A 22971-nucleotide genomic window follows, 5' to 3' on the forward strand; every position below is an offset into this window, starting at 1 on the left:
GCATGTGGTGACTTGCTGACAGATATCTGTAGAGCTGCAGGCTGGGCGACCACTAACACGTTTGCTAGATTCTCAACAGGTAGAGGCACTGAGAGGCACTGAGAGGCCCTGGCCTAGTGACGACTTGCTGCGCCTTAATGCGTGCTTATTTTGCTTCAGAGGGCAAACCCTGTGAGTTCCTCCATCACCCTCAGCAGCCAGATGTGGCGGAGCGTCCAACGGCAGGTCTTCACTTGATGTATTCTCAAAAGCCGGTGTTAGGCTGGGTGCCCATATGTAGTGACCCTGAGGGGATCCCCTATGTGTATTTGTGCACGGTATAGCTCCTAATCGGAAGCCTGTGTCTTTCCTTTGGCAGAGTCCGCTCTGCTGTCTCTGCCACATGTAGCCTCCTCCCAATCTGGGTGAGAGCCACCTCAGAGACTCCATATGCAGTACGCCCTTAGGTGGTTAGTCCATATACAGGTGCTGGTCATATAATTAGAATATCATCAAAAAGTTGATTTATTTCACTAATTCCATTCAAAATGTGAAACTTGTATATTATATTCATTCATTACACACAGACTGATATATTTCAAATGTTTATTTCTTTTAATTTTGATGATTATAACTGACAACTAAGGAAAATCCCAAATTCAGTATCTCAGAAAATTAGAATATTACTTAAGACCAATACAAAGAAAGGATTTTTAGAAATCTTGGCCAACTAAAAAGTATGAACATGAAAAGTATGAGCATGTACAGCACTCAATACTTAGTTGGGCCTCCTTTTGCCTGAATTACTGCAGCAATGCGGCGTGGCATGGAGTCGATCAGTCTGTGGCACTGCTCAGGTGTTATAAGAGCCCAGGTTGCTCTGATAGTGGCCTTCAGCTCTTCTGCATTGTTGGGTCTGGCATATCACATCTTCCTCTTCACAATACCCCATAGATTTTCTATGGGGTTAAGGTCAGGCGAGTTTGATGGCCAATTAAGAACAGGAATACCATGGTCCTTAAACAACACACAACCGCAACATACACACACGCACACACACACACACACACACACACACACACAATTATACATTCATTTATTCATTTATTTATTTAACACACATACTTATTTACATTTCTAATTTACACCTAACATATTTGTACATAGTAAATTGCTTATTTTAATTTGTTTATTTTAATTTGTATATTGTGTCTTTGTTATTTTGCACATTGTCTGTATATTTGTATATTGTTCTTTTTATTATCTGTGTCTTGTCATCATGTCACTGTCACTCTGTTGCACTGTGGAGCTTCTGTCACTACAACAAATTCCTAGTATGTGTAAACATACCTGGCAATAAAGCTCATTCTGATTCTGATTCTAATTCTGATAGTATAGTGACTTACCGTGACAAGTCATTAGTGCTATTTTTGGACCTTCCGGCCTGCCATACCTAAGGAGTCATGAGCGAGGACATACAGGTGTATTTTTGCACTTGGAGGTTCTGCCCACTTTTGGAGTTTACGCCCTATTTTGGAGATCTCCGGTCTGCAGCTATACCTACTTGGAGAACTTCACCTCAAACCTCACTCTGGACTATCATGAATGACCTGCAGAGGGTGGCAGAGAAGCTCTGATACACATAGAACAGACTACCATCCAATGTCCAAAATATAATATAAAGGGTTAGTTCACCCAAAAATTCTCTCATTAATTACTCACCCTCATGTCGTTCCACATCAGTGGTTTGGAGTGTGAAAGTCACGTGATTTCAGTAAACGAGGCTTTGTTACGTCATAAGTGTTTCGAAATTTCAGTGGTTCACCACTGGGGGGCGTGACTTTGGCAGTTTGATACACGCTCCGAACCACTGACTCAAAACAAAAGATTCGTAAAGCTTCAAAGCTTCATGATTTAAATCGCCCATCACTATATATTGTTGAATAAAGTCGTTATTTTGTTTTTTGGTGCACAAAATGTATTCTTCACATGAACTGTTTTAAATATGTCTTTAGTAGCTTTCTGGGCATCAGAAAGTGTTAATTATCTTGCTGGCAATGGAGGCCTCACTGAGCCATCGGATTTTATAAAAAATATCTTAATTTGTGCTCCGAAGATGAATGAAGGTCTTATGGGTGTGGAACGACATGAGGGTGAGTAATTAATTGAGAGAATTTTCATTTTTGGGTGAACTAACCCTTTGAACTGTCTTAACAGAAGCCATGCAATCTGTGTATTGAAAAGGAGCAGCTTAGTTGTTCTTTTACTTCTAGAAGTGGTTCTCCTACATTTATATTAACATCTACAATGTTCATATAATACAAAAAACAAAAAAACAAAAAAAAAAACATCAACAAATAAATCAAAATGCTGTGTGAGTTCAGCTCGTTCTCTATGTGGTTAAGGTGTCATTTACAGCTCTGTGGTGTTTCCAGTCAGAAAGAGATGTTTGCTGGGTAACTGCATAGAGGAAATAAGTCTTGGTTAAAGAATGATTGTACAGCTTTAGATCTATGAGTTTCTCACAGCATATTTGAAAAGATTTGATTGGTTCAGTCATCAGTTGGGTTTTCTTTTGATTATATATCTTAATAAATGTGTTTTTATTAGTGCTGTCAACTGATTAAAATTAATCGCCCATTTTTTCTGTAATTAATCGAGAATAAAAACATTGGAGTTTTTACTATTTTTATATTGTAATAATTTCACAGTTATTCTCCATATTAATGTAGAAACAACTTACAGAATATTTAAAAAAAATAAATAAATTGTGTAACGGAAAACAACTTGTACTGGCATATCTTAAAATATGTCAGTGCCATTGTTTTGTCTCAAGATGAACACCAGTGATGTTATTTTCTAGTGTATGTTTATAAAATCTACTTAAATATCCTAATTGAACTAAGGCCTAATCCTGGTTTAGGCTAAGCTCTGTCTCTGAAACCAGGCCATTATAATAAATGTCAAATTTACCTGTGTCCAACAGTTAGGAAATATACAGAAATTGAATAAAGTTATCAAACACTTTACAGTCTTTACTGCATAAATTATAAATTAAATATAGATTAATCCTTATTTTCTCTGTTACCTTTGTTCTTTAATTTAACATTAATGACAGACATTACAGCAACTGGTTTATTAGGCTGCTGTGACTTTAAGACCTGCTGCTGCCGATTATGACAGGGATCTGACACACATCTTATTTTCTCACAACTCTTTAAGTTCATTTAACTAATGAGGATAATCAACAAAACTGGCATTTTGGCATAATTCTGTGGTATTGTTTGTGCAAGCGTGAAAAAGAACTTGATACTGGCATGCATTTTTCTGTGCACACGAGTCGTGTGTGTGTAACAGACACGACATTCACAGACAGCGTGCTCTCGTTTGTCTTGTGGCGCTTGCATTGTTTAAAAGCATTTGCGTGAATAAGAGCGTGATCATGTAATGTAACGCTAACCAAATTATGAACATCCTCTCCTCCGCTTTAATACCAAATACAGCGCGAAATAAACATGACTAAAGATACAGTACAACTTACCGAAGCCCGTATCATGTTTCATGTAATAGCTCAATGAGTGTTTCAACCTCGGAAAGACGTCAATAAAACAGCTTGTAAACAATGTCACATAACGTCACATTTACCTCAGAAAAACTACATTTAGTGACCATAAACTCGTTAGTCAGCTAGAAAAATGAACTCTAGAGAGCAGCATTCTGATAAATATATGCACCATTACATATTCATTATAATTTTTAATGATCTTCAATATTTAATGCATGTTTGAATAAATCAGTTATGACAGCCACGATTTAAATGTTTATATTTAAAAATAAATAAATAATTGGAGTAGAAATATGATTATGTAATTCTAAACTTTATTTATTATAAAAAAAAACATCACTGAGTGTAATTTAAGTGTTTGCATATAAATAAGTTCATTTTAACCTTCAATATTATAGTAATTTACCAACGGACTCCCATGTGTAGTTTACAACATTAGTTGAGAGATTTTTTTTCTCTTGAAAATTTCCTCTAGAAAAATGTACTGTATCTGATATACTACATCCAAAATAATCAATATCGAATCGATTCGAATCACAAGCATGTAAATAAAAATCGGATTGTGAAAATTGTGTCAATACCCAGCCCTAAAATATACGTTATCCTTATGAAAATTCTCAAGATGGCATGAAGAACACAGATAAACCATATACTGTCGCAATGGTGTGAATTCTCTTCATGTTTAATCGGTCAAAATGTCTCTATCTGCATTTTATTTAGCTACAGCGATAGTTGGATGTCTTTGCCCATATTAGGGATTTCATGGAACGTCATAAGTTTTATTACTCATTTATTACTTTCTTACTTTATGTCTCACTTGTGGATTTTCTGCACAAGGGTGCCCTCCAGCGTTGAGTATGAATTAAACATAAATTACGTGAGAGAGTTTAGCATTCCATAATGCTCACATCACCCTATTTTGGGTAAAAAAAAAAAAAAAAAAAAAAAAAACCTTTAGAGAGCTGTATTTTAAGTAAACATACAATAATTCATAAGTTTTTATCTAAATGAGCACAGCACACTTTTTGACATCAGCAGGTAACAGGTTAATGTAACATTTACCGTTTCAGGATTAGCAAAATAATAGCAGCTTACTCTCTGTATAGTGGGCAAATCTGCAAGATAACGGAGCTGAAGGTAGAAGAGACTAGAGGTCGGTGGTTTTGCTCCCATTTGCACTCAATGTTGATCGGCAAGTCCTGCAAACTGGGAATCCAGAAAACTTCCACACTGGCGAGCTAATTCTTGGAGTGGGGGTAGAGTGTCTTGTCATATCCGACGACATACTTTTACGCGGCAGTAGCAGCTGCGCTGTCTTGTGTTTTATAACAGGTGGCAATCAGCGTTAAGGTGCAATACTTACACCTACTGTACATTGGGATGTAAACCAGATATTGGCGCTGGATTATTTATGCATCATATTATCATATGTATACTATTCATTTTAAATATTAATTTATACCGGTATATCGCAACACTGCTGATACAAACACTACAATAAATAAAAATCAGGTGTAGGTTTTTAACAACAGGAACAGAAAACAACTAAAAGGATTATTCTGTGGCTGAATTGTTTTGAATTGACCATCCAACTTTGGACTAGACATTTTTCTAGTTAGAAACTTTAAAATGTAGGCTACCAGAAATTTAAATGTGCTAAATTAAAGAAAATGTTAGTACTTAAAAAATAGGCCTATTCAGATTCTCAGATCAGATTCCAGCTGCGTTCCATTTATGCTGCCTTCACATGCAATTGGAAATTTCCCCCTTCTGAAGTCATGATTATGAGTCGTGACAACAATTCCGATAGCATGTGAAGGCAGCATTACTCCAACAGCATTATTCTTATATGTTTACTTTGCTGTTTCCCATTTGGGCTAGTTTCAGCACTCCTAGTACAACTTTTTTTTTTTTTTTTTTTTTTCATTGGTTAAAGCTTCTGAGAATGACCCTAGATTAATGTGAAGCTGCTTTCACAGATGCAGTCTATTAACTGTTGGATGTTCATAGCAATATAAATGTCAGTATCAAGTGTGAAGGTGCTTTTACATGCATTAACACACTTGGCAAGTACTAAATGTTCACTGTGTAGATCTAGTAAACAAATAAGTTATTCATACTATAATGGTGATGTTTCCATTTGAGGTTTAGACAACTGTGAGAACAGAGATACATTAATGTATAATGGTATTGGAAAAACACTGCACTCGGTTCAAGGTTAAACCTCAACTCTAGACAAAGGTGAGAGACCCTGTCCACGTTGGTTGTCAAGTGATCATACCAGTGGAACATATTTTTGGTTTTGGTTTAGCACTTCAGTTGACAAATTGCATTGTCTGTGCGTATATACATATACCATATATATATATAAATATGACATCAATAAATATAAATGATACAAATTTGAGGTGTGACTCATGCCAAGCCATTTCTGAATAACTTTAGACTTTGCTCTTTTCTTTTCTTTGTTTTTAGTTTATTTATTATTCTGCAAAGGTAAGTGTCTCTGGTGATTGGGAATGAGTGGGTAGAGTGTAGAGGTCTGGTGCAGAGGGTGTGGTTGCCTCTGACACAACTGAGAATTTAATTATATCTAAAAATGGAATGTTTTAAATACAGTCTTAAATACATTTCACACTTGAGTCCTCTTTAAAAGAACCAAACTCAGACTCCTTTAAGTGGAACAGGAGGTGAACCAAGTGAAAAAGGACCCAGTTCTCTTTACGTTCACACTGTCCTTGTCCCTGAAAGAGGACTCGGATCCTTTTTTGGTCCACTTAAGTAGGAATGTGGTCTCAGACCTGTTTGTGTTCATACTGTTGCTTTTTGGATCTAGTCCAGTTCAGTGTTTGATGGCTGACCCTATGACCTTCAAAATTTAATGCCATTCACTTACATTGTATGTGCCTCACTAACCAAGATATTTGTTTTTAAAGAATTATTATTATTAAATATTATTATTATTATTATTTTAAATGGCATTGCTACAAATGCTGTTGAATGAGCTTAACTCTAGGTTGTTTATTTTTTGCACAAAAATATAAAAAAAAAAATCAATACAACAGTACATCCATATTCTTGCACTATATCACACATACCTTTGTAAATAACATTTATTTTGAATTGTTTTCCTTGAATAATGTTTTATTACAGAAGACAATGCTAACATCAGCATAGAAAAAAAAACAAAAAACAATAGGACAAATATAATAAAAGAAAGATGCAAATGAAATTGCTTTAAATTTTCCAGGTACAGTAGGTATATCTAAAAACAGCATTCAAGTAAGAAATGGAAATAATGGAAAAATGTAAATGTTGTTTAAACGTGTGATAATTTTTGATAAATAAAACTGTTAATGGAAAAAATGGAATGGAATGGAATAATCAAATGAAAAAAAGCATATTCTTCACTGTATAAATAAAATGTATGCGGATTCTACCGATTCTTATTTTAAGCTGCTGTCACTTTAAGAACTACAGTAATGCATGGATCCAGTAATGAATATACTGAACATACACGATTTCTTCCAGATGATTACATTCACTTAAGACCAAACCAACTGTTTATCTGAACTTGTGTGTTTTTGGCACTTTAAACACAATAAGACGCTACAAATAATTCAGTTTAGTCAATATAAGTTCTTTGGTTTAGTACACGTGCTGTGACAGCTGTTTTTTTGCGCATGCACTTTAGGTGTGTGCGCTCGTGAAACCGTATATCAAAAAATGTTAAAACTGGCAAGGCATGCAGCCGCGTCCCTCCTACACAGTTTGGAAGCGGTTGAAATTACAGTAAACGAGTGTAGCCTATATTGTGAACAAATTGTAGAGATCTGAGAAAAGAAACAGCCATGATGAACAGCCGATTTGTATGGAGGCATCTGATGGCCAAACAACATTGGAATTTTTGAATGGAATAATCAAGTGAGCCCGGACTGATTTGTGTTCTCAATGGACACAATGGATTTTTTTAGCGAACCGTACCCAGATCACCTCCCGAGATGGTCTTGGTTTGGTTCATTTATAAAGGTTCTAAGATCGTTTGGAGTGTTCACATATGGGCCAAAAATCACATGAACCATGCTCAGACCCCTGAAAAGGACGAAGCGTGAAAACATGTTATTCATATTGTTTTTTTGTTTGTTTGTTTGTTTTTCAGTATCAGTTTAAAATAATGGAGTATGTTTAAAATACAAGAACAATGTTTTTCTATATAGAAAATATTTATACTTTTTTTTTCAATAAACCCACCAGCTGTTTAAACCCCCTAGACCTTTGGTCAGTTAACTGATGCTGTTTACTTTTTTATACAAAATAACTGATGCAGTGATAAATCAAAGCACATTAAGTTTAGTCCATTTTAACTTATTGTTTTAGTTGTTTCTCTAAACATTCCAGCGGATCCCCGGCACACTTTGCTGAGAGCTGGCAAACAGTTTGTGGTTAAAAATTCAAGAAACAGTGAACAAAAGTAGTCCATCATATGCATACGTTCATGATTTTACCAGCTTTAGTGCAGCATAGGTGACTTGGCTGAACAGAAAATTTCTATGTAGCTTGGAAAAATCCACCCCAGCATACTGAAAGAACAGTGAAGAAAACAATATAAACTGTATCAACATGGATCAAAGTTATTGTTTTATCAAACAAATGAAAGATAAGCAAGAATCTAACATTATTATCAAGAGCTTCATTAATAAATTCTTACCTGTAACTGGTCCTGATACTCTTCTATAACTTGTGACTGCTGTAGATCAGTGTTGAGATGTTGTGAGTGTTCTGTGGACCTTCTGTTTCCAACAAAATCCTTTACTAGTCCTAAAAATGGAACCGTGAATTCAGATTCAATGTATATAAATGCCAAAATAAAGAACTTGCACTATTTAACTTCAACTATTTTGCCTATGGAGAACAGCATATTGATAACTCACCAATCAGCACGATGACCAGAAGCCCATTCATCAGACCAGATATGATGATAATAATCTGCCACTGTGTCTGATTCTGATCAATACACTCCACCGCTGTATGATTGTGACACTTAGTTGACTCAGTTAGTTGAACTGGTTCTGAAAAGAAAGTGTTCATAATCTGTTACAGTAACAACTGCTGATAGTCTGGAGCACAATGACTGCAATTTTGTAGAACTGAGGTAAATACCTAACATATTCAGCTTTTTGTGGAGCTACCATTAAGTGCTCTACCATTAAATGTTCTTATAGGTGCTCCAAAAACTGAAGTAGTGATTTACAAATGTATAAATAAATAAGAGAAAATATTTATTATCAATATGGATTGGCAAATAAACTCACCGGTGATGTGCAGTCTGGTGCTGTTGCTGAGTTTTGGAGGTGCGTCTGTGTTCATACAGTAATAAACTCCTAATTCCTCAGCAGTGACATTATTTATAACCAGATGTTTAAATTGCAGTGAATATTTGTTTCTGAATTTTTTATTTGAGTAAAAAGGTGCTTTTGGAATTGAGGTTGATCGTAGAATCACTGTTGGAGGATCTGGTGTTTTCAGTAAAATCCAATAAACCTCATTATCATCAAGATCACAGTTTATGGTCACATTTGATCCCAAATCAGTTAGTTGATCTGCTGCTGCAGCTTGACAACAGATTAATACATCTATAAGATAAAAATAAATAAACATGCATCACAATTGATTCAAAATGTTTTAATTAGCTGCTTAAAACCACTGTGAACCTTTAACATGAAACAATTTCTGGTTAAGCACATGAAAATATATTCATATGTTATAAACTCACAGAGCTGAAGCTGAATGATCTTCATGTTCCTGGATGAATAAAACCATTGAATCTAATGACACCTGGTTCCCTCCACACATTTATGATGAAGTCTACTGCAGCTCTGAACCAGACAGCAGAGGAAGTCAAGTTTGCTCTGACCACATTGTACACTTTTTTTCAACACTTATCGCCCCACCACCACCATTACTTTATTAACCAAGTTAAACATGACAGTAAATTTCCAGATAATTGCAGTAACATCAGCAAACCTATTTGTCACATGTATCCAACACACTCTCATGACAACTCTCATGACTAATAGTTTGTACAAGATGCTAAAACTGTGTGATATTATAAAGTATTACTAAGATTTTACTAAATTTTCGATAGTTCTATAGTTTTTCCGTATTACAACCATGGTCAGGTTTAGTTTTGAATTTGTATGATCTCGTACAAATTATTACGAATTCTCATGAGACTGGGTTGCTGTGTCTAGACACACTGTGAAACAAGAAAAGAGTTAATAGTTTCTGCGAAGTGACGAAGGTTGGGTGGGTAAGCATGGTTCACTCTGTCACACAGTAGAGCCACCATTTTGCAACTGCAAGAGGTGAGGTGAAACTCACAAACGTAACCTAATAAACAAGGAAATAAATATAAACAAGCACAATACATCAGTTATTTAAATGAAGAATGAGATGAGTTCTAATAATATCTGATTATCATTATTTGAAAGAATTACAGCTGAATATTTCTGATTTTTTTTTTTACAATAGTACATTAGAAACTGGAACAAACATTGCAATGGATGAATGAAGTCTTCATAATAATCTGAGAACTTAAAGGGTATAATTTAAAAATGTCAAATTTTTCATCTGTTTAACAAAATTCTTACAACAGTCAATGTCAGGTCCTGAAAAGGAGCGGTGGATCATGATGCAGCCATGACATACAACACAAACTAAAAGTCCTTTGCAACGCAAACAGAAACAGATCAGGCTAAGAGTTACATTACATCCCTCCCCTCCTCCCGGTGCTGTAAAAAAATAAAAAAATAAAATAAAATAAAAAAATGAACACTGAAGTGGCAGGAGGAGGTACTATTATTCATAAGGGGGTGGAGGATCAGGACTCCTATCAGAAAAGAATCAAGGGAGGAACTGGTGAAGGAAGAAACCAAGGAGGAGCCTGTGGAGGAAGGAAAAACTGGGGGACTGGCGAAGGAGGCAATGGCAGAACTGCTGTACTTGATAAGTCCACCTCCCCTGACAATGCTGGAGGTTTAAAGATCCACTGCGGAGCCCTCAGTATTGTTGACCATGGTGGAGCCAGGGAAACTGCAGACCAAGGAGGAGTCAGGTATATTGTAGACCAGGGTGAATGAAGGACCAGGGCGACATCGCAGGCTTGGAGAACCAAGGCAGAACCTTAGGGTCGGGGGACCGAGGTGGAGCTGGGGGTTTGGAAGACTGAGACAGTGGGATAGAGGACAAAGGAGGGAATGAGGAGCTTGATGGAGACAAAGGGGTAGAGGGCTGAGGTGTAGCCGTAGCCTGAAAGATGGTGGCATCACCAGGGTGACTCCTGACCAAGGTGAAGCTGGAGGGACAAGGGACCCAGGCAGAGTCAGAGGGCTGAAGAACCACAGAGGAGTCGAGGGAGCTACAAGTCATGGTGGAGCCAACAATTCAAAAAGCCGAGGTGGCTCAATGAACTTTGAAGACCGCAACGGAATTAGATGGTCACGAAGCCCTAAGTCCCTCCACTACGGTTGGATGCGCTGTCCCAACCACCGTAGTTGCGCCAGTGGAGCCTGCGAGCCGAGGAGAGCCAGAGGCTCAGTAGATGAGGCAGACCAAGGTAAAACAAGGTAACATTTCTATAATGTACTTAAAGTGCTCTATTTTCGACCAATTTTGTACTTAATATGCTAAAAATTCTTCTTTAGTACTTCTTAAGATAATCTTAAGAACATCTAAGTGTACTCAACTGTGCTATTTTGAGACACCATGAAATATGAACTAAAATGTGCTTTTAACATACTATCTGTATTAAAAAAAGTATTTAGTTACCACTTGTAGTACTATATTTCATATTTCATAGTGTGTCAAAATAGCACAGTTCAGTACACTTAGATGTTCTTAAGATTATCTTAAGAAGTACTAAAGAAGAATTTTTAGTATATTAAGTACAAAATTAGTGCGCGAAAATAGAGCACTTTAAGTACATTATAGAAGAGTACTTTTTTTCCACCTGGGGAGCTGGGCAAATGGGCAAATGGGTAGACCAATTGGAGGAGGCAGAGAACCGGATGAAGCCAGCAGAGGGGGTGAACCAGAGAACCAGATTGAGTAAGTGGTGGGGGCGGGGAAGACAAGCCAGGTGGAGCCAGAGGAGGGGTTCGAGCCAGCAGAGACAAAAGAGTCAAGGAACTTGGCGGGACCAGTGGAGATGAAGGAGCCAGGAGATTGGACGGAACCAATGGAGGAGGAAGGGCTTGGGAACTGGAGGGGAGCAGCAAGTCCAAAATATTAACTGTGGTTAGTACTAGGCTTGTGGTGGAATAGACTAGTTCTGCAACTGGAGCAGATTTAGGGGGCTGCTCGAAGATCGCCACTGCTGGGCAAACACTCTATAAACAGAAAAGGATATACTCTTTTCATTTAGCTTCCCCATTGCTGGTAACTCCACAAAACGATCACAATTTACACCTATCCAGTAAATCAACATAAGCCCGGGACACACCAAGCCGGCAATCGGCCGTCGGGCAAAGCCCGGGATACACTGCATGATTTTTGGCTGTCCCAGATGAAAGACTGCCATCGTGAAACAATCGGGGTGATTTCTGTGATCGTGGCTCTTAATTGGTGGTCCTATGTCATATAGTGAGAGAGGTTTAAAGACGGCTGTTTTCCTGGTCTTGCAATCAAAGACAGCCTACGATAATTTTCTGACAGTGTCAGAAATTCAACATGATCAACGCACAGTGTTTGCTGCTACGACCTACGTCTACTGAACAGCCAATAAAAATGCGACAAGAAATCAACGCGGCATGGCGCTAAAACTTAAAACTGCTTACCTTAAGCTCTTTTCCCTTCTTGTTTCACTGCTTCCTTTTTTCAGCACACATAAAAACTACAACTGCCAAAGTGTGTTTCAACATGGTCTTTTTGTTTAGCGCTAACGCATGTTGATGATGTTTTATTCTTCTATAGAAACTTGCATCGTAGCTACGAGTCATAGGTGTCATCATCGTACTGTCTACATGCATGTATTACCCAAGTTTAATAGATCCATGTCACACAGTGTGATTTGTAATGATCTTATAGGATTGCTAAAATCGTGCAGTGTATCCCGGGCTTAAGTTTTCCCAGTGTGTTCTGCACTGTTGGCTCCAGTCGGACGCCGTCGGTTTGTTTTGTGCCTATTCAGCAAGTTGAATCGTCATTGGGCCGTCGAGCAAGAGAGAGAACTCTGATTGGCTGTTCAGTTTAGTGAACGAGTCGACGCACGAGAATAATAGAAAAACAGTGAGCAAACAAGTCAAGGCGGTACAGACAGAAGGCTGTTCTAATTTTACGTCATGTACCTGAGTGTTCCTGGGTGAATGTTTAATATTAACGTGAGCAGAGTGGAATATAGAAAGTGATCAGCATGAATGATATTCAAAACGGTAAGCACGCACTGCTTTGTTTACGGTTTGTGTATCTGCAGCCTGCAGTGCAGGTCTCCCTTTCTGAATTACGAATATAGACGAGTATATATGAAAAAAACAGACAGCGGTCTCCTTACACGCAGATGCAGAACGCACATGCTGGCTGTAGTTCTCTCGGTGTGTTCACGTGCAGTTTTTTTGCCCGACGCAGGCGACGCGAGGTGACAACAGTCGACTTTTATCAGTGCTAGTTCTTCGGCATTGGTTTGGTGTGTCCCTGCCCACAAGACTGGCATTAAGTGTAACAGTATAATCCCATAAGGAATGATTTTCTTGGCAAAACTTGATAAATGCCACTAGATCCATAATCTTTTCTAGGCCCTGTATTTTGTCACATCAGGTCCAGCAAAGGAGGCAAGGAGAGGAGAGGTGGATTTTGAAGATGCCAAACATAGTTTATTAAACAATCAAAACTAAAACAAAGAAGGCAAACTAACACAGAACAAAATGCAACAGCTTTGGTAAGTATTCAAAAACAATACGGGACAAAGAACAAAATCCAAGGGAGGGCTTAAATATACAAGAAAGCGAGGGACTAAACACACAGATGAACATGATCAATGAGTAAATCAGGGGCGTTTCCTCCGAGGAGGCAAAGGAAGCAGTGCCTCCTCAAAAAAACTGGATGAGAAAATAATCGATATTACAAAAATAAAACAACGCAAATGTTACAAAATTTGTTCTCGTCGAATCGGCCTGAATGAAGACAGTGATGGTGTTAATGGGAAGACTAATTAAAAAGTAAGTATAGGGGCGCCGCACGGAGGGGGGCCATTGTGCCAAAACGTCTTTGAAAATCTTTTTGAATAAAACGTTTAAAATAAATTTTAAAATGATGTTTGTTGAAAAACAATGTTTGTTTAGATTTTAAATTCAAGTGATATCAACTGCTCACCATTTCGACAAGAGCCGTTGCTCTGTTATGGACAGTCACATGTCCAAAATGGACAGAGGAGGGAAGCGTTTCTGGGGCGCAGAACAGAAAACGCAAAAAAGAAAATGAAAATGAAAAACAGTGTCTTAAAATGAGGACATCGATGTCCATGTGGATAACAAGAAATTGGTAAGCGTAACCTATATCACTGTAAGTTTGATGTCATACACCGGTCGGTCTGTGTAGTGCCGCTTCAAGTCTTTTATGAATGGTCCGCTGAATCACTTTTGTTACATTCAAAACGCAGATTCAGAAATGAAACAATGCTGTGTGTTGCGTGGAGACGAACAGTTCTGCTTTGTCTTTATAGTTTCATTGGCAAAATTGAACAAACCAGACAATATTTTGTCTAAAATAACACAATATAAACTTATTTTGAACTTACGTATAAAATAAGTATTGCATGTTGCACTCATTTTATTTGGGACAAAAACAGCATTCGTGTAATATTGAAATCCGTTACTTTTGTGATACTGCTTAACTCATATGATAAATATGAGACAAAAACTCAATAAGGGGCATTTTTGCTCCAGTATCTTGAGTTTTATGGCCATTCTAACTGCATTCTGTAACCTCTATCCATCGCATAGTGAGCTGTTGCCCTGCATTATATTCCTCATCAGATGACCTACATAGGGTTTGGGGCGGGGCAAGTGCATTAAAAAATTTAAAGTTTTTTTTTTTTAATCGTAATTAATGAATCTAATTAACGTGTTAAATCGACAGTAAAATGCAGGAAGTTTTCTGTGTGTGAGGGTTAGGGGATATAGAGTGGCAAGAAAATTGAAAAACGTGAGAAAATGTGAATCCTTTGGATTTTCTGGATTAATTGATCATATAAATTGCTCAATGTCATATTCATTAAAGTCACAAGTAGACAAAACACAATGTAGGCTGGGGGGGCGCCAACCATGATCTTGCATACCCCTCAGCAAATGTGCAGTTGCACCCCTGGCTGTATGCTGTCCGCCATTTTCTCCGTGCTCGAGCAGCTGTAGTGACAGCAATGTCTGGTAAGTAATTGAGATGTTTTGTTGTTGGATGTAAGAGTGAACATAACAGTCTTCATTTACTGACATCTGAGCCAATGAATGCAGTGGACTAGTTTTATTTTTGAAGGGAATGTGCCACAGATCTAATATATACATACGATTTCTGTAACGTTGCCTGCTATTTACGTTCACAGACATAACTGACTGTGTTTATGTGAACTGTGTGTGTTTTTGACAGAACCTTGTGTGTATTTGACAGTTTAAACAAAAACAAAAAATGTGAAAGAGAAGTTACTCACGAGACTTGACGTCTGACAGCCAGCTGTCTGTGTGTGTGTGCGCGCGCTTCAGATAAGTGCGCTCAGAAAACGATCCATTATAAGTTTAAACTGATATAACTTTAAAACGCGTGGAAATAATAAACTTTAATGATGAAAGAAACTATGCTATCCGAGAGTGTTCGCGATATAGATAATAATCAAAACAAAGCAGATGTCTTGTTGATAGTTCACAGAGAATCGGATTGAGGCAGGAACTGTGATCATAGAGAGGGGGCGGGGCACAACAGCTCATTTGCATTTAAAGGCACATGCGCGAAAAACAGCATGTTCTTGACTGTAGTCAGAAATGGGTATTTACAACATGGATTTATAAATAATCTGTGAGGTATTTTAAGCTGAAACTTCACAGACACATTCTGGGGACACCTGAGATTTAAATTAAATCTTGTAAAATGGGCATAATATGTGACCTTTAATAAAGAAACAGAACTCTCATTTCACGGTAAAACATGACGACGTGCATTACTCTTTTACCTTGTTTTCAACAACAATGTATATCTCTTCAGGGAAAAACAACCAATGAAAACATATGCCTAGAGCAGCTCCTAGTGGTCATTATATAAAACACAAAGGAAAAAATCTACATTATTGCTTAAAAACTTAATAGCTTTCTAAAAATATACACAAGCTTAACATAAATTATTCTGATAAGAATGTTTTCCAAAATGATGATGGTAATATTAACATGTTTAAAGCTTAATTTTTCATCAGGCACTAGTTTGCAGACTCTCATTAAGCTATGCAGTTGCATGGTCTATTGTTTAAGCAGCAATGGAGGCAAAACAGATCCAAGAGAAATTCAAAAAGGAGAATTAAAAACAAAAAAGAAAAGAAAAGTACCTTGTAGGAGCATTTTACTTTTCAAGTGCTGGGTATGTGATATGTAACAGCTGTGAAGCGCTGTATGTAAGACAATAAACTCATAAAGCTTATATCCAGCCTGTGCTTGGACTGAACATATTTAATTTCTTGTGTGTGAGTTCGGGAAGTTGCAGTGCCGGAAACAATGGATGATTTATATTAACAGTGAATTCGGTTGACATTAGAATCCGGGTTTCTAATTGACAGCTGGTTCTGATGCCAGTTACTTGATTTTATAAACATATGTGACCTCGAAGGAATCCAAAAGTAATCAGATTACATTACTTTCATATTGTGGTGCGTGGATTACTTTACTGAATACTTTTTTATGAAGTAATTTGTAACTGTAATGGAATAGATTTTTAAAGTAAACCTCCTGACTCTGTAAATTACTTACCATGGTGTTTTTCTAATACTGTATACTGAATACTGTATGCTCTTCTTTCTTTTATGGACCACAAAAGGAGAATTTTTTAAAAATGTCCCCCTTGCTCTCATCCATATAATGGCAGTGAATACTGACCAGAATCAAGCTTTTTTAAAAAGACACAGAAGTATTGAATGGTCCCATGAGACATGTGTTGTATATTCCAAGTGTTCTGGGGGTGTACAATATGAAATTTAATGTATTATTTAACGAAAATCCTGACCTTGGCCATTGGCCTTCAGTGCATGGCTATGCAATGAGCACATTCCTGTGACAATATTAGTACCACAGTTCACTCCATGTCACCCACATAAAGAAGGAAGAAAAAGAAAAAAGGGGATACTCATTTTGAGTAATTTATTATTTAAGTTTAATTTTAGGGTGAACTAACCCTTTAAAGACTTGGTGTTATGTTAATTTTTCTACATTTTCACTCCGAATATATGAATACTATGAATAACCACAACTAACAAAGGGCGATATTTAGAGGGATGGTAGGTATTGATTTTTGGGGGGGTTTTGCTGTGCTGCAAAGAACTAACCAGAAAAATCTAATATTTCTTAAGATGTGCCTTTAGCCCCATTGTACCCTACTCAGGGTGCAAACTGTGACAATATGAGCAGCGACAATTAACGTGATTTCACACAACGAAAAAAAAACACTCAGGTGCCATCCTCACCTGAACTACCGCCCTGGACAATGGGTCTGGCTGTCCACTTGGGATCTTCGTCTCTGGTTACCATGCAGGAAACTCAGCCCCATGTACGTGATTCCTTTCAAAATAATAAGACAAATAACTCCTGTTTCTTATCGTTTATCTCTTCCACCCAATTACCGTATCTCACCCACGTTTCATGTCTCCCTGCTCGAGCCCGCTGGTTGTCCGAGAGGAGAGGAGAACCTAGAGGGGGCTAGCAACCAGAGACCTCCACCCATCATTGTGGAAGGCGAGGAGGCTTACCAACTGCATGAACTGCTAGATTCCAGACGCCGGGGGAGAACTTTGCAATACCTTGTGGACTGGGAGGGGTTCGGTCACGAGTCAACTCAGACGATATTCTGGACCCTTCACTTACTGCTGACTTTCATCGACCCATCTGGACAAACCGGCCCCTCGCCCTCGTGGAAGACCCCAGCGTCGATTGCCTCCTCGCATCAGGAGCCGCTCGCAGGGTGGGGGCTCTGTCACAAATCAAGCCATCAGAGGGTGCCATCACCCGAGTACTGATTCCTCTCACGGATTTCATTTCCCATCATCCCGTACCTGCCGCTGATTACACTCACACCTGAATCCAATCTCATGTTCTATTTAGCCTTTGCGAAGTTTTGTTTTGCTGTGGCTAACAACTCTAAGCGTTTAACCCTGTTTATGGTATTTCTGTGTTTGACCCTGGACTGTTTGCCTTGTTACGATTCTCTGCTGCCTGCCTTTATTACTGTGCCCTGTTGGACGATGGGAGATGATGGAGAGTACTCTGGAGGTACACAGGAGGTAAGTAGAGGGAAGACGCTGGAGAATCTTGCTTGGAGAATCGTGGAAGGAACAAGCAGTGAGTCCACCTCGTGTTAACAAGACTGGACACTGGAGTGAGGTGAGATGTGTGCTTATAAAGCCGGTGTGATGAGCGTGCAGATAAGGTGATTAGTACTCTGGTGAGAGAGTGCGCTGGGATTGGTTGTGAGAGCCTGCCAATTGTGACAACTGCCTGGTGACACTCCTCTGTCCACCATGGTACCAGTCTCCTTTCCATTCTATTTCTACTTTTAGGTATAGAGCTTTGTGCCACCATTATAACTGTTGATATAATCTGTTCATTAATTTCGTCTACCTCTCTAGATAAATCATTTTTTTTCCCATTGCTTCCTCAGACAGTCCCCGGAATTTTTCCCAATCTGCTTTCCAAAATCCATTTTTATATTCTACCCCCTGGTCTCACCTCTTCCCTTTCTCCAGTTGAACAAGAAACTGGGTAATGATCACTGCCTACTGTATTCCCAGCTAAATATACCAGCTAAGGAGCTAGACACTAGGGTTAGATCTAATACTGACTCACCACCCGTAGTTAAGTTAAATCTTGTGCTTCTTCCGTCATTCATACAAACTAAATCTCTTTCCTCTATCAGATCTTCAATTACCCTTCCATTTAAATATGTGAGTGATATTTTCTTTTAAAGAATTCTCTGTTTAAGGACTACAACAAACAGCTGGTAGGGACTACAACGCTTCTTCCCAGGTTGGTGACATCACTAACCCTAAAATTGACATAAACCCTGCTCCCGAGAACAAGCAACAAAGGGTTGAGGCCATGTTATTGCAATACAGTACGTAACACAAATGCAACAGCATGTCATAAAAGCAAGATGACAACATGACAAATTATAACCGTAATTAAACTAAACTATACCTGTTCTATCTTCATTCAGCATATATTCTCTTGGCTCTGTAGGCATCTTACAACAGTTCACACACGAGTGATTTATAGATTATCATGACAGAATATGCAATCAATAACTTTAAGATAATTAACCCACATCAGCTACATAAATTCATCAACTAACCATTCAGAAGCGTCCTGTTGCATTCTACATGTCACTTCTTCTTGAGTCTCTCCATCATTGTCTGACTCTTCGTAGGAGCAGCAGCTCATTTGCATTTAAATGGACACACAAAAACTGAGCGTTTTTGCTCACCCTCAAAAAGTGACAAATTTAACATGCTATAAAAAATGATCTATGAGGTATTTTAAGCTAAAAGTTCACGTACACACTCTGGAGACATCAGAGACTTATTTTGCATCTTGTAAAAGTGGCATTACATGACCCCTTTAAGTTGTGATTTGAATTCAGAGAGTGTGGTTATTTTTCTTAGTGCCAATGGTAGAGTGTTCCATAGCTTAGGAGCCATGACAGAAAATGACCTGCTGCCCATTGAAGATAGACGAAATCTAGGTACAGTAAAAAAGGCAACACCCTGAAGATTGAAGTGATCGAGACGGAATGTAAGGAGAAAGTAAATCAGAGAGATAGCAAGGAGCAAGGCCATTGAGTGATTTAAAGGTAGAATTTTGTAAATAATGTGAGATGACAGGTAGCCAGTGGAGATTAAATAAGATGGGGTGATATGAGCAGATCGTTTAGTGTGGGTTAATATTCTTGCAGCAGAATTTTGAATGTATTGTAAGTGAGAAATAGAGTGGAAAGAGAAATTGCTTTGTCTTTCCACTTTGTAAGATAAAAAGTAGCATTTAGTTATTACATTTGTTTGGTGTAAAATACACTGTTTTGTACTGTTATATTCTTGTCTTATTCACTGATTTCTCATTGTATAACACAGAATGAGATCTTGAAACTCTGAAACAGATTTTTGACTAAAGTTAAAAGACAAGTAAATCTGTCAATGTTATGTTGCTGCCTTAAAAAGTCTGTACTAGTAAATATATTAATATTAAAAATAATGTTTTATTTGCAGGAACTGTTAAGTGTTTATAATGTATATTCTCAAGGATAAACAGACGAAACAAGGTAAATTGTTTCATTGTATTTGTATCTCATTATGTTCAAGACCTAATAAATGGTAGTTGTTTGGACACTTCTAATCTTATACTTTTTACTAAAACCAAATGTTTTACATTTCTTTTATCCAAGCAACTTTTCTCAGAAATATCTCGACCCAAACAAATCCTTCTTATTTATAATGTTCTTAAATAAACAAACAACCAGCTCATCTGTGGTAATATGAGATTTAATTGGTGTGCATTTGGATAAAAATCTGTGTCTGAACGCCACTGTCTCCTCATCGTCATATACAACCCTGTTCCTTGTAGATAGGCCTATAGTTAAAAAATGTTTTTTGAATAGTATCTGAGGTATCCATTGGGTTTGGAAAAAATAACAATTACAGCCTTTTGAGGGCAGCAGAGGAAACAAATTACGTAGACTTGTGTCGCATCTGCCCATGTGAAGTGTTGTGTTAGTTTGAGTTTCCACATCAAGCACCACTCCTTACTAGTGAATGACATCTGGTCAAACCTGTGCAAATACTGATGAAAAATCAAACTAAAGGAATCAAACTGATGTATTTCAGAAACAGTACACTGACAACAGACATTGAAATCATTTTGTCCATAAAAAAAAACAAAAAAAACATACAAAACAATATTCTATAAGACAAACAATACAAAATGCTAATACATACAATACAGAAAATATGTCAAAAAGAAGAGAAATGCAAACCTGGTGGCCATGACAAGAGGACAATAACATCAACAATGAATAATATTTAAATAACAAAACAAATCACTGTGCATGTTTTTGCCTTTTCTGTCTCATTGTTATTATTTTATCTGTAAAGCTTTTTTATCATGCCAATAAAGCCACTTGAATCTTGAATCTATTAACATTAAAATAATGCAAAAGAATAGATGTTTAAAGCAAAACAAATGCACGTGTTCCAATGAATTCAAAAAGTTCAACTGAATTAAAACAAGCAACATGCCACCAAACCTACATTCTGGTACTGTATGTTTATAAACAAAGTTTAAAGGCAAATTCATTACAAGGCTGTGAGCTTTCGCTTTCTTTCTCTCTTTTAGTTTCTCTGTCAGAATGAGGATGCAGAATAAACAAAACCACAAAACACTCTGTACTTGCCCACGCACCTGCTCATCTAGTCTGACAACTAGAAGTTTCTCCTCCCATCAGACCGTCGGGAAATATCACACTCGAGTCTCTTCACAGCACAGTACATTCTGTCAGGATGAAAACAAGAGAGAGGAACTATGAGGCAGACCTTTCTGGATTGAGCCCAGATATGAAAAAAAAAGAAGAAAAAAAAAAAATGGTAATTTCCTTTTGTAGAAGATTCATTTGTTAATTCATTTTTGAAAACCATTTTTAAAAGCCAGACTGTATTTTCCTGTTGTTTGTAATTCTTTCTCTTTCTTTTTTCTCTTTAGGTCAGAATGAGGGTGTTATTTGAAATTCTGTGCTCTTGTCCTGCTCTTTCAGCGACAATAAACTAAAGTCAAGACGTGACGGAGTATTAAGACTCAATGACAGCAGGAATATATCAGACGTCATTCAGAGAAATGATTCACTTGAGGATCAGGATCCAGACGTTTACCCAGAGAAGTTTAAGAAAGAAGCTTCAATCTCATATTCATGTAAGTCTGAGCACATTTACTAATTTTAAAAGATCATCTATTATTATTATTATTATTATATATCAAACGTAACTATTTTTCAGTGAAACTAGCACAATATTTTGTACACTGAATATGTCAAAACAGTCAAAATGTGTTAATTTGTTAACGGTAAGTTACCTTACCTTATGGTGAAAAACTGCAAATGAATTAGGCTATCAGATAATTTAGGCTGTTTAGGCAAAACAGTAAAAGGACATTCCCAGAAATCATTACACATCAGATCACATATTTTTTGTCTTTGTGTTTGACCCCGTGCACCGTATGCTAGCCTACTATTAAAAAGGCCACTTCTATTGTGCCAGCTGTTGGCTATTATTATGGTGGTTATTGGTACATTTTAAGGTAAAAGCAAATTTTGAAATTTAAAGTAGCCTAGGTATTAACATTTCATCACTTAATAAAGTATAAGGTCGGGTCAAATAAGCTTTTGTCATGTCATTTATTTATTAATTAAAGTGCAGACATGACAGACAGATGATTGTAGATCAGAAACATGTTTTATATTAATAATTGTGAAAAATTCAGCAAAAGATCAGGAGTCTTAAATATGCTGAAGTAAATTTGAGAAAGATTAACGAATATCTGCGCATGTCTGATCAGTTCACGTGATTACTGTCGACGTCACTTACGTCTGATGTCATCCCGTAGAACGCATGGCACACAGAAACGGAAGAGTTCAGGAAGTTTTATTTCATCCTAATTTAAAAAACATTTTATGCAATATAGTCAAATAAAATATATATTAGAAATATTTGGCCGCCATGATAATCAGGTATGTTTGTTAAAAGCAGAATGAAACCCTATTTGGACAAACATGTCGTACACCTCAGCAAAGAAGGCCTGATGTAGTTTGATGTTTGTGGTTAGCCTGCTGTGTTTTGGTTGTCAAATGCTTTATTTAAACTAGAATTAAAAGGAAAGTCTTTCAAGTGTTGTTAAAACATTAAATACGAATTGGTTAATTAATGATTATAAAGTTTATATGCATGGTTTATCTGCTGTAATTGTAATTATTTTGATTAAGTGGTTAGCATTAGCACCATTTTGTCCTGGTAAGTTAGTTTTAGTTTATAGTAGTTTGATTTGTAGTGAATTCAAGGTTTTACCAATAGGGTAAGATGGGTAAAGATGCTACCTTAAGAACATTTACTGCCAGTTTGTAACATATTTAGAGATTAATTTAATAACATCTGTGAC

The 22971-nt window shown here is 37.2% G+C and overlaps 2 long non-coding RNA genes across 19 annotated transcripts in view; one reads left to right on the top strand and one right to left on the bottom strand.

Annotated features, from left to right (window-relative positions):
• Positions 1-22971, top strand: part of LOC127520064 (uncharacterized) — a 106803-nt gene that overhangs the window by 38667 nt on the left and 45165 nt on the right. The window contains exons 1-2 of one of the 17 annotated variants that reach the window (XR_007932016.1): positions 21263-21410; positions 21526-21732. The exons of 13 other annotated variants lie outside the window; for them this stretch is intronic. This is a non-coding gene — a long non-coding RNA (uncharacterized LOC127520064). Of the gene's footprint in view, positions 1-21262; positions 21411-21525; positions 21733-21784; positions 22547-22971 lie in introns of those variants that run through there. 3 more of the 17 variants (XR_007932026.1, XR_007932024.1, XR_007932013.1) reach the window with 3 other exon arrangements.
• Positions 6160-15635, bottom strand: LOC127520070 (uncharacterized). Of its 2 annotated transcripts, XR_007932038.1 has the most exons (6): positions 15240-15635; positions 9318-9420; positions 8857-9177; positions 8476-8613; positions 8253-8362; positions 6160-8124 (listed from the first exon to the last, which is right to left on the bottom strand). It is a non-coding gene; the product is annotated as an uncharacterized LOC127520070 (long non-coding RNA). The 2 variants fall into 2 exon arrangements; XR_007932037.1 differs by lacking the exon at positions 15240-15635 and having other exon boundaries at positions 9318-11110.

This window comes from Ctenopharyngodon idella, chromosome 10 (genome assembly GCF_019924925.1).
Source record: "Ctenopharyngodon idella isolate HZGC_01 chromosome 10, HZGC01, whole genome shotgun sequence".
Lineage (NCBI taxonomy): Eukaryota > Metazoa > Chordata > Actinopteri > Cypriniformes > Xenocyprididae > Ctenopharyngodon > Ctenopharyngodon idella.